This window comes from Orcinus orca, chromosome X (genome assembly GCF_937001465.1).
Source record: "Orcinus orca chromosome X, mOrcOrc1.1, whole genome shotgun sequence".
Classification (NCBI taxonomy): Eukaryota; Metazoa; Chordata; class Mammalia; order Artiodactyla; family Delphinidae; genus Orcinus; species Orcinus orca.
In genome coordinates this window covers 124,726,242-124,739,378 of record NC_064580.1, presented here as the reverse complement: position 1 = coordinate 124,739,378, position 13,137 = coordinate 124,726,242, and positions in this window count along the sequence as shown.

The following is a 13,137-nucleotide window of genomic DNA, read 5'->3' as shown; positions in this document are numbered from 1 at the left end:
ATTGAAAGAAAAAGATAATGATATGGTGAACAAGTCAGATATGGTTCCTAAAAAGAAGTTATTATACACCATGACTCAATACTGGCCACATAAAATGCTCGGAGCAGGGTGGAGTAGAGGAGTGGGATGGGGGCAGACCCAGGGGCAGAAGCAGGAGAGCGCCCTCCCCTGGTGGAATCTGCAGTCTTCCTTTCCCTCAGGAGTCAGAGGCCAGAAATTGTTAACAAAATGACCTCTGAGAATGTTAAACTTGCGTAGAATGCTAAGTAGAGGTCAGAAGCCAAGGGAGTTGAAACCCTAGAGAAAAACATTAGGAATAAAGTTTCAAGACTGGGAACAAAGACTGCTGTGGCAGGAGAGCTCCTGTAGGGAAAGTTGACAATAAGGAAGGAATGGAGAGAATCAGGTGCAGGCTTTAGCCACAGAGCTAGCTAACAGGAATGAGGCAAGAAGCAGGACTAGGTAGCCTTGTGTATCAGAGACCATGCAATAGATAAGGAACCTATCTCCCGACATCCTGGGCAAAGTAGAGGGGCAGTCATGAGGACCACCCACTTTCCAAGGAATATGCACGCCGCTATTTCTCCATCCTCGGGTTCTAGGACTTTTGTGTGTCACACAACAGTATATGACAGTATTCTCTTCACGGGTGAATCATTCTAATCCATTGTCAGGCTAGGCTCCTAGTCCTGATTTTACAAAGTGAGGCAATGTCTGGGATGGGCCTGGGTAGAGACTGACAGATCTAGGACAGCCTATGATCAAAAACTAACCGATCACTTCTACTAACATATACAGCAATAAACATGGTAATAGTACTTTAAAAAGCCGCATACAAACAAGATCCAAATAAATGTGTATTTTAGATTTAAGTTTTTTCTTTTGCCAAAATACTCAAATAATTAAGCAGGGACAGTAGAGAGACTCCATAGCTATCAAATGGCTACTCTGGTTTTTCCCTGGGAAACAGCACGTTGCTAACACTCTGGCTTTAACAGTGCTAAAAATACCATCACAATACATTTCAAGAGTAGGGAAGAAAAAAAGAAGAAGATTAACTAGATGATGTGTCAGCAATGATTGAAAAGAATGCAAACGGATCATTTGGAGCTGTCACTCCTGAGAGACAGGTTCTCTGATGTTTTTGGCCCATTTCATAAAGGCCTTTGATGTACATATGTGTGTGTGTGTGTATATATATATATATATATATATATATAGGTATTATGAAGCCAACTCGAGATGCTAAAACTGGTATTTTCGGTCACATCAAAGAATGAATCAATTTGTTGAAAATAGAGAAAAATGCAATTTTTTTTACCAGAGTGTGGCTATAAAAGTCTTAAACCCCTTCACTCACAGCCCTATGCCATCAAATGCCTGTTTGACTAAATTTTTCCCTTTTTCACTAGTGGGCTGTCTCACTATAAATACAGTGCAAAAAGATGCCACAATTAGCTCATCTCCATGGATTAATTCACTCATTCAATAAGATTGTGAGTGTTTACTAAGTGCTGAATAATCTTCTAAGCCCTCGGACACATACATGAACCAAAGTCCCTGCCCTCAAGGAATTTAGAATCTAGCTCCCAAACTACATCCAACTGCCTACCTCCCAATACAGACCCCAGAGCTGAGGAGAAGGAAATGAGTCCCTGCTCCTTTATCTCCACCAGTAGGCTATGCATAAATCCGCAGTGCCAGCTAGCATACCAAGTTGAGCTGTTACTAGGTGAACCCCATTAGGCTTTGATCACCTTGGGACAAGCTGGGGTGCTGACTAAAGAGAATCCTTCAGCTGAGATCCCGGGGAGGTAACTGCCTGCATCACTTGCTCACCTAGAATCTAAGCTAGCAGGGCAGGAGCCTTGTCTTGTTCATGGTTGTATCACCGGCCCCTAGGACAGTATAAATAAATATAAAAGGCACTCAATAAATATCTGTTTTGCAGGTGGCAAAATTCCCATAAGGGAGGATACTGCTGTATATTCTGCCAGAACCTTGGCAACAGCGTAGTTTGTAAAACTGGATTTTATTTTGGCCCATTGTCTACTCCTGACTCTGACTCTGATTCATCCCTGTACAGCCAGCACCCAGCAAACAGAGAGCTCCAAACCCCTGAGCCCTATTCGTGGCTAAAGTCCTTGACCCCTTTTCCTTGACATCACTCTGTTTCCTGACTTGTCCCTCCTTTTCTCCAGTTTCTTATTTCGTGCATGAGTTCTCATTTTGGACCCTGCATTCACCCTCTTGGATCTTCGGTTTCTTCTCCAGCTTTGAAACTTATATGGCAGTGCTGAAATTGCCCTGTGGTCTGCCCAGTCTTTTCTGGCTGCCCTTAGTAACTACATTTCTTGATAAGGCCACCAAATGCCATAATCCTCTTCAGAGTTAGCTCGTAGGGCTGGCATCCAATCATATTGGCTTAATCCGGTCCCCAAGAGGAGGAATCAGATAGAGCAGGCATTCAATAAATGTTTGTTCATTGGAGTTCATTCATAATAGTAGTGGATGTAAAATGGGGTCACAGTCTGGCTCACAACAATCCACAGGCTGTGTTGTCTTCCTTCCTTTGCACGAATTCTCCTTTGCCGCCAAACACATAGTATAAATGGAATGTACTACAGTTGACCCTTGAACAACATGAATTTGAACTGTGCTGGTCCACTAATGGGCAGATTTTTTCATTAGTAAATCCTAGAGTACCACACAATCTGCCATTAGTTGAATCCACAGATGCAGAACCTCAGGTATGGATAAGGAGGGCTGACTATAAGTTGCATGTGGGTTTTTGACTGCGGGAAGGGTCAGTGTCCCTAACCTCTGTGTTGTTCAAGGGTCAACTGTATTTTCTTGCATCACACACCTCCTAGTCATAGTCTATGATCAAGGGAGGGAGAAATTTACCAAACCTTAAAAAAGCATGTGATCTAGAATTAGCCCTAATTCTATTATCAGGAACAGTCTTGGAGGACTTGGAAAATGGGAGCAGAACCAGGAACCATGAGGTTGCCTGATCAAATAGTTCCTTCTCCAGCCAAAAAATTAGTCAACAAAGGAATGTTTTCAACTCAGTTTGCTATCACTGTGCATCAGGGTATGTGCGCCCTTGTGTGGTACTTTCCCCTTCTCCCTCTATTAAATAGGAGTTTTTTATAGCTATTTTATTCTGGTTTTGTTTCACTATTATATATAGGTCATCTTGTGAGTGGTTAAATTTGTCACTAAGTCATAGGGTATTGACCATAAGGAACCACATTTGAACTTGGTCCAGAGGAACAGGTGTCATTTTGAGATCCTAGACTTAGAGATGATGCTGTGACTATTAATCTAACCGACACTGAGTTGTCTCACCTAGGGGAGGCTGAGGCAAGTTTATGGTTGCCTGTGGGGAAATTTCATTATTCTTGATGCTAATGATACTGGAAAGAGGGGTATTTTAAAAAATATGTTATAGAAAGAAGGTATGTATATGCTAGGCAATCAAGGGGTAAGATACATTTTTCCTAAGTTGACATGGCTATCTGGCTTCCAGTGATTCTTTTAATTGTGACATCTCTGCTATCAGCTCTTCCTCAAAGAAACGACCTCTTCTTACACCCTGAATACTGTCCATGGTTCAGATGAGTGCTTCCATATCCTGATGTGACCTTACTAAGCCAGCCACAAGGAGCAGTTGTCAGTTTGGGGAGAGGGTACGTGTCCCAAAGTAGTCCAATCAGAGGAGAGAGGAGAAAAGAGAGAAGAGAGCAGAGAGAGAGAGAGAAAGAGAGAAGAGCGTGCCGTATTCTAACAAACAGTGGTCAAGCCCCTGCTTCTAGCTCCAGAGTGTTTTGGTTATTGCCATCTGGAAGCTTGGTTGTTCATTTCTTCGTTCATTTTTATGAACACTTCTCAACCTTCCAAAACATACTCCCTTTACCTAGGCTACGTTAAATGAGATTTCTCTTGCCTAACAATCTTAACAGGCCACACCAATACACGATGCCAGTTTGTTATCCACTATTCAGTGATGAAATAAAAATTAAAAATAAATAATAGAACAAAATAAATAGAGTATTTCTGAGTGGATCACATGAAATGAGGGCAAATATTAGTTGGACACTTTGTTGTGTGAGTGTGCATGTGGTTGTGTGCAGGCACACACGCTGGGTCACTAGAGGGTCATGCTCAAAAAGTGTGAAAGCCATGGCACTAAAGCATTCAAATCTGTGACTCAGTGGGGCCGCTTTAAGAGTGTAAGAAATCAGTCTAGATCGGTTCGTTTTTAGTGAGCAGCCCAGGTATGTGGGTGGTGAAAAAACCTGGAGAAAGGCTGAGTCATTAAAGAAACTTCTCTGCTATGTGGCTGCTTCCCACTAGCTAGCTATTTTACATTTGGTAGTGTATATTAGTTCAGGGAGATCAGCTCCGTGCTTTGTGACCCCCTAGAGGGGTGGGATAGGGAGGGAGGGAGGGAGACGCAAGAGGGAGGAGATATGGGGATATATGTATATGTATAACTGATTCACTTTGTTATACAGCAGAAACGAACACACCCTTGTAAAGCAATTACACTCCAATAAAGATGTTTAAAAAAAAAGGAACTTTTCTGTATGCAAAGGAAAATATTCTCCCGAAGTGACACTCTGTGGAATAATTCATGCTTATGAATTTGGCGAGGACTGTAAACCGAAAGGCCAGAAAGAAGTTCCTTTCAGTAGCTACAGCCTCACAAGCTGCAGAAGACTTCCAATTACCCAGGAGATCAGCTTAGTGTGAAATCTCCATATTATGCAAAATCTGATGAAGGATCAGAGAAAATTCTAGAATCAAGGCAGTGACGATGGCACAATCATAGCAGGATAATAGGTGTGCAGCAAGACTCATTTTGAAAAATAAAGCAAAATATCAGGATGACTTAGTTCTGACAGGACACCTAAGCTAATTTTTTTCAGTGAGGCTGGAATGACAAGAGCCTCCTGCTTGTGGAATACCACTGGAAGGGAGGGCTTCAGTCCTAAATAGAACCTGCTGCAAGATAACAGCCTTATTCCTGAAGCGGATAACTTCAGTTGAGTGACAGTTAGAGCTGCTCTCCGGTGAAGGGATAGAAAATGAATCAGTGCCAAGTTGAGGCAAGAGTACGGACACAGGAAGGGGTGCCTCACCTGAAGAGGGAAGTAATTTCTGGCACTGATCAAATTATCTGGAGGAAAAATCCAGTCTTCATAACAGGAACCAGAATTGTCAGAGGGTTTTTGGTATGCTTGAGCGTGGGGACAAACTCTTGGTCAAATTCTAGAGCAGTGCTGGCCAATAGATTTTTCAGTGATGATAGGTTCTATGCTGTGGGCCATAGCTGACTATTGAGTTCTTGACATAAGCCTAGTGAAACTGAGGAATTGAATTTTAATTTCTGTTTACACTGAATTAATTGAAACTTAAGTTTGCATGACCACATGTGGCTAGTGTCCCCCATAGCGCACAGCAGAGGCTGGCCCATGAGGGTATCCAGGTGTCTAGGAGGCAGCTATGTGGTGGTGGCTCCGAACCCTCCACCTTGAAATGCGCTGGGAGATGGGGAGAATGGACATGAGGGAGGGGAAAGCGAACCAAATGTCAGAGGAAGCAAAACTTGCCTGTGTTATTCAGGTGCTGCTTACTTCCTGTCCACTCCTATTCCTTGAATTCTCGCCTACATTTGGTGAGGTCCTTTGGAAAATCCCATGTGCCTGATTTGGCCTCAGGGGATTCATAGCAAGGTGTGTGTCTACAGCTTGACTTGAGTGTTAATAGGGGAGCAGTGCATCCTTGGGTTCTAGTGCTGATACTTGCAAGAGGAATCAAAATAAAAGAATTTTACCCAAAGGTAAGTAAAAGTTTTAGCAATATGGAAACTTTTAGTCAAACTCTTAATTTTACCTTATAGCCAGATTAAACAAACAGAAACATTTTGTTGAATTCTATATTTTCAGAGACATCAATTGAGCTGAAATGGTGTGTCTAAATAGACATAGCTTCTCATTGGAGTTAAATTCATAAAACATTGGACCGGCTAACTGATTCTAAACAAGTTTCTTACATTCTCTACCAAAAAATGGTATCATTGTCCTCACACAAGTCATCTAAGTGGAAGACTCAAGAACATTTTTTTCTTTCTGAGAGATATTTTTAAAGCATCATACATGTCTTACCTGTCCATTGTAGAAAATTGATAAGATACAGGTAATCAAAAAGAAGGAAAAGGGCTTCCCTGGTGGCGCAGTGGTTGAGAGTCTGCCTGCTGATGCAGGGGACACGGATTCGTGTCCCGGTCGGGGAAGATCCCACGTGCCACGGAGCGGCTGGGCCTGTGAGCCATAGTCGCTGAGCCTGCGCGTCCGGAGCCTGTGCTCCGCAACAGGAGAGGCCACAACAGTGAGAGGCCCGCGTACCACAAAAAAAAAAAAAAGAAGGAAAAAAATGACTATTGATCCTACCACCTAAACTACAGTTAAATTTTGTTACATATACCTCCAGAGATTCTTTGTTCCCTAGGCTTAATGAATGTCCTTTCCACATTCATGTACTCATATTTTATTAAAATGAGATCACCCAGTATAATTGTAATCTGTTTTTCTGTTTCCATGTAAATAAATGTAGATATAGTTTTGTTTTAAAACATACACATTTGTATACATTTTGTCACTTTTAATAGGTGCTTTATATTTCATTGTGTGGATGAACCAGAATTAATTTAGCCACTTCCCTGTTGTTATACATCTAGGTTTTCTTTTACCATCAGAAAAAGTACTCTGTCGAACATAATTGTATCTACTTATTTGCATATTTATGCAAGTACTTCCTTAAGGTATTCTTTTGACTGGACAGTTACATTTGAGAGGTTATGAATTAAAATATGATGATCCCAGGGACTTCCCTGGTGGTCCAGTGGTTAAGACTCCACGCTTCCACTGCAGGGGGAGCTGGTTCAATCCCTGGTCGGGGAACTAAGATTCTGCATGCCGTGGAAAAATAAAAAGAAACCAACTAAAAATATGATGATCCCAGTCTTTAACATCAATAATGATAATGGCTGAGATTATCAAGCACTTACTATGTGCTAAATATTATTCTAATTGCTTTACATTAATTAACTCTTTTAATTCTAATAAGTACTACTATTATACCCATTTCCCAGGTGGTAAAACTGAGGCACATAAGGGTTATTAACTTGCCCATGATTATTTAGCTAGCAAGGAGGAATCTGGACTTAAATTCAAGCAGTCTGACTCTAGTCTTTGCCCTGAACCAGAATCTCTACTGTGCTCTTTCCCTATGAGTTTTGCTTTAGGTGCTCACAGTAGAAGTCCCTTTCACTATTATTCCTAATATACAGGGCTGTCCCTTGGGCTTTTGCTGATCTAGGTACATGGGAAGATACACCACCATTCAAATACCAAAATGTTGCCAACAGACAAAAGGAACTCTTTTGTTTTGGGTAACCCCCACCTCATAGATAGGAAAAGCTAAACACAACAACAGCAAAGAATGAGGGCATTCATTCAGTTTCTCAACTCTATCAGTAATTACAGTATCTAGTATCTTCCTTATATTTCTAGGGTAGTGTTTGCTTAATTGTGCCTTATGTTACAATTTCACAAATCACATTAGTTTTTCCCACTGGATTGGGGAGATAATGATCCACATCTTTTAGTTTCTGTTGTTTAGGGCCTAGAACAGTGTGCTTTATTTCCAAAGTGATGCAAACACATGATCTTATGACCTTATTTGGGGGCATAAAGTGCTTTTATAGATCCTGTAGCTTCAACAAATAAAGAAGCAATCTTGGTATCTGTGATGGGATATAATAAGAAATATATATTTTGTTTTTGTTCCTGATTCCTGGCATGCAGCTCCTAAAAACTCTTCTCATTTCCTGAGTGATAGCTGTGATAGGAGCATCAATTTGTTGTAATATTTGGTCTTAGTCCCAGTTCCTGATACAAGAGCTTCTAAGACTCTGGGAATGTCAGGAGTGATAAGAGTGTTTTTCTGTATGCTAATGAGATGGCTGGTGGCTGCAGGGGCCCTAGATAGCATCAGGATGTGGTTGCCAGAAAGACAAAATGATTAGAGGGTTGGAACTTGTAGCCACACCCCTCAACCTCCAGGGAGGGGAGAAGGGCTGTAGATTGAGTTAATCACCAATGGCCAATGATTTGATCAATTATGTCCATGTAATAGAATCTCCATGAAAAACCCTAAATGACAGGGTGCAGAGAGCTTCTGGTTAGTTGCCACAATGAGTTGCTGGGAGGGTAGTGCAACCAAGGACATGGACGCTCGGCACCCTTTCCTCCCACACTTTGCCTTATACAGCTCTTCCATTTAACCGTTCCTGAGTTGTATCCTTTATCTAATAGTAAATAGACTGTTTTCCTGGGTTCTGTGGACCATTCCAGCAAGTTATCAAACCTAAGGAGTGGGTCATGGTAGTAGCTGGTTCGTCAGAACTATGGGAGGCCTGTGAGACTTGTGACTGGTGTCTGAAGTACGGGGCAGTCTCGTGGGACTGAACCCTTCACCTGTGCAGTCTGATGCTAACTCCAGGCAGTTATTGTCAGAGTTGAGTTGAATTGTGGGACACCCATTTGATATATCTGGAGAGTCAGAGAATTTGTTGGTGTGGGGGGAAAAAAAGCTCACACATTTCCTGTCAGAAGCATTTGCGGGTAGAAGAACAGACCAGAGTATCTATTTACTAAATGACCATTGATCTATAAGAACATTGGCTCCTGAGCTATGGAAGATCCCAGCAGTGGGGACCCTTTGAGGTGGCTCTCAAAAGACGATGAAATATGTACATTTAAGAGCTCACTTATATAAACATTCTATATTTTTGTATAAGAGAGACTGGGTCATTTTTCTCAGCTTGTATTACTATCGTATGCTCTCCCTGATGGCTAAAAATCAAAAATAAGCTTAAAGTTATACAGGACTCCACTGAATCAGAGAAGTTAGGTTTTTACCAGTACTGCAAATGCTCAAAGATACTTTAAAAATTTATAAGGGGAGTTTAGAAAAATGAGTGGCCATAGGGATGTTGTAAGGGCATGTCCATTTTTCAATCCTACTCTTAAGCCCTGCTTATATTAATTAGCAATTGAACTAAATATTAAAATATGTGAGACTATCAGTTGTGTTTGGCTTTTCATTTGGAAGTGCAGGCATATCTGCTGAGAAATCTCAGGTGTGACAATGCAATCAGGACTTTAGAAAAGCGTAGCCAACTGCAATTTATATCAGTGCTCAGAGAAAATTGATTGTGATATTATTTATATCATTTTTCTCTGCATTCATTTTTCAATCCGTGCACATAAAAATGTTACTTTCTAATTCATGGACTATAGGCACCATAGATTATATGAAATGGGTTATACATTTAAGATTTTAGAATCTTAGGGGAAAAAACATGTTCTACATAGTGATCCATCTTAAATAAAAATATCCATATAAAGAGAATTGATGTCTCCTCGTAATTCCACTAGGCAGGAATGAGCCTGCTCTGTACTATATTACATTAGCATGAAGTGCTTGCTACATACCAGTATGGTGGGTGGTCAGCACTTGTAGCCGTGGCTACTGGAGGGACTGAGCTGCAGGTGAAACCCACATCTGTACTTGTTGAAGCAGCCCCTCACCTTCCTATCTCCACGTTTTAAAAAGTGTGGCCAAAGGAGCCACAAAAGGGGATTCTGACCTCTGTCTGGGAAGGGTCCCCAAAGGTGGAAAATGGTCTTGCAAGAGATCATGTTAATACAAATGATCAGTTTTCATCAATTCATATCCTCATAAATACATTCAGCTTTTATAACATGATGTTTTTGTGGCAAAACCTTCTCATTGCTGCATAGAGAAATGGGGCTTAAAAGAATCAGCTATAGTCATTAAATCCAAAAGGTGTTAGAGATTGAAAAATAAACTACGATAAAACAGGCCTCTAGATATGAAAGGCTCTGTTCTGGTCCCTGACCTCATGGTTCCCTAGGATGGAATGCTTTTTTTCTTTCTTTATAACAACTTTATAGAGATACAATTAACATACCATACAATTCATTTATTTAAAGTGCATGAATCAATGGTTCTTAGTATACTCACAGAGCTATGCAACCATCACCACCATCAACATCTTCGTTTCCTTCAAAGAATCCCTGCACTACTAAGTCATCACTCCCAAACCTCGCATCACCCCCAGCCCTGGGCAACTACTAACCTACTTTTTGTCTCTATAGATTTGCCTATTTATGTACATTTCACATAAATGGAATCATACAACATGTGGCCCTTTGTGCCTGGCTTTTTTCACTTAGCATCATGTGTTCAATGTTCATCCATGTTGTAGCATGTCTTAGTACTTCTTTTATTTTTATGGCCAAATAATATTCCATTGTATGGATACACTACATTTTGTTTATCTACTCATCAACTGATAGATATCTGGATTGTTTGGGGCATTACAAATACTACTGTTATGACTATTTGTATACAAGTTTATGTGTGGAAATTTGTTTTTAATTCTCTTGGGGATATATTTAGGAGTGGAATTGCTGGGTCATATGATACTTCTATATTTAACATTTTGAGGAACTGCCAAACTGTTTTCCAAAGCAGCTGTACCATTTTATATTCCCACAGCAGTGTATGGAAGTTCCAATTTCTCCACATCCTCACCAACACTTGTTGTTGTCCATCTTTTTTATTTTAGCCATCCTAGTGAGTACAAAGTGGTATCTCATACGGTTTCAGTTTGCATTTCCCTGATGACTAAGGGAATGCTTCTTAATGAGTGATTAGAAACAAAGAAGGAGAAAAGGCTACTGGCTAGCTGTAAGAAGTGGGGTCATGCAAGGAAAGGTATATGAGTGGTGCTAGGGCCCGACATTGGGCTTGACCCAGACGTGGCAGCAGCAATATTGCAAAGAAAGAGGTTGCAAGTTTTGTTTTGTTTTGTTTCACAGCCGTAACAGTGAGGATAACAGGTTCTAGGTTAATTTCCTGAAATATGGTCCAAAAATAAGTTGGTAGAAAAGAAACTGGTCAAAATGACTAATTATTTGAGAAGATGGATTATTTTAAATTGATTAAAAACAAGAATTTCTGGTCAGTGATATAGCAGTTCAGAATAATGGCTCTGAAATTCTCATCCTACTGCTGCAGGGGTTGGAGAAAACCTGATGGAAAGGACAAGATAAGCTCAAGGATCAGTTTGAGGTCTAACAATCTGTGAATAAATGATAAAGCTTTTTGACCATTATTAAATTTCTACACACTGTGCACATTTTCAGATTGGATAACTTTATTTTGGCTTTGGGGAAAGGGATGAGTTTTGCAGATGTGAATTCCCTAAGTCTTTGTTGTGGTTTCTCTCAGTGCTGAACTAGGCCTAAGATGTGTATAGTCTGTCACAAAAATCACAGCACTTATTTAACTATGTACCTCCATGTGTAACATCTGTTTCCAGTGTCCTTTTGACTAAACAGAGTATTACAAAAACTAAATTGGTATGCCTGAGAGGGGTCTGGATTTCTTTTAGCATTGAAGTCAATTAATTTAATTTTAATTAAATTTAAACTGATTTTCATAATTCTATTCTTGTCTATGGTGATATTTTCTAACTTGTGAGTTTCTTTGTATGAGTATCATAGTATTGAAGAAGTTTACATGGTTTTTTTTCGGCCGTGCAGCGTGCGGGATCTTAGTTCTGACCAGGAATCCAACCCGTGCCCCCTGCAGTGGAAGCTCGGAATCTTAACCATTGGACCGCCAGGGAAGTCCGTACACGCATTTAAAATGTCAGTATCTCTCTCTCCATGGAGTGGGGTGGGTGAAAAAGCCAGGGCTATTTTTTTTAACATCTTTATTGGAGTAAATTGCTTTACAATATTGCGTTAGTTTCTGCTGTATAACAAAGTGAAACAGCTATATGTATATATATATATATATATATATATATATATATATATATATCCCCATATCCCCTCCCACTTCCATCACCCTCCCACACTCCTTATCTCACCCCTCTAGGTGGTCACAAAGCACCGAGCTGATCTCAAAGCAAGGGCTTCTTTATATTTCAGCTTGTATATTTCCTTTGGAGATTTTGGAGAACTATGAGATACTCTGGCTGTTTCTGGTACCTGATCTGCATTAGCATTCTGCACTTTTCTTTTCTTCATTTTTCTTTTAACATCTTTACTGGTGTATAATTGTTTACAATGGTGTGTTAGTTTCTGCTTTATAACAAAGTGAATCAGCTATACACATACATATATTCCCAAATCTCCTCCCTCTTGCATCTCCCTCCCACCCTCCCTATCCCACCCCCCCATCCCACCCCTCTAGGTGGTCACAAAGCAGCGAGCTGATCTCCCTGTGCTATGCAGCTGCTTCCCACTAGCTATCTACTCTACATTTGGTAGTATATATAAGTCCATGCCACTCTCTCATTTCGTCTCAGATTACCCTAACCCCTCCTCATGTCCTCAAGTCCATTCTCCACATCTGTGTCTCTATTCCTGTTCTGCCACTAGGTTCCTCATAACATTTTTTTCTTAGATTCCATATATATGTATTTGCATATGGTATTGGTTTTTCTCTTTCTGACTTACTTCACTCTGTATCAAAGACACTAGGTCCATCCACCTCACTACAAATAATTCAATTTCGTTTCTTTTTTTTTTCACATCTTTATTGGAGTATAATTGCTTTACAATGGTGTGTTAGTTTCTGCTTTATAACAAAGTGAATCAGTTATACATATACATATGTTCCCATATCTCTTCCCTCTTGCGTCTCCCTCCCTCCCACCCTCCCTATCCCACCCCTCCAGGCGGTCACAAAGCACCGAGCCGATATCCCTGTGCCATGCGGCTGCTTCCCACTAGCTATCTACCTTACGTTTGTTAGTGTATGTATGTCCATAAGGGGGAAGGGTGAGCTATGACAGGGCGAGAGAGAGTCATGAACATAGAACTATTTAACTTCCCGTCACTGAAGATGAATCATCCAGGCATATGGACTCTCAAAAAGTCAAAATATAGACATCAGGGTTCTCACAATTTCCCCTAGATTTACGTGTACAATTTTGTTTGTCTATAAATGTTCACTTAAAAG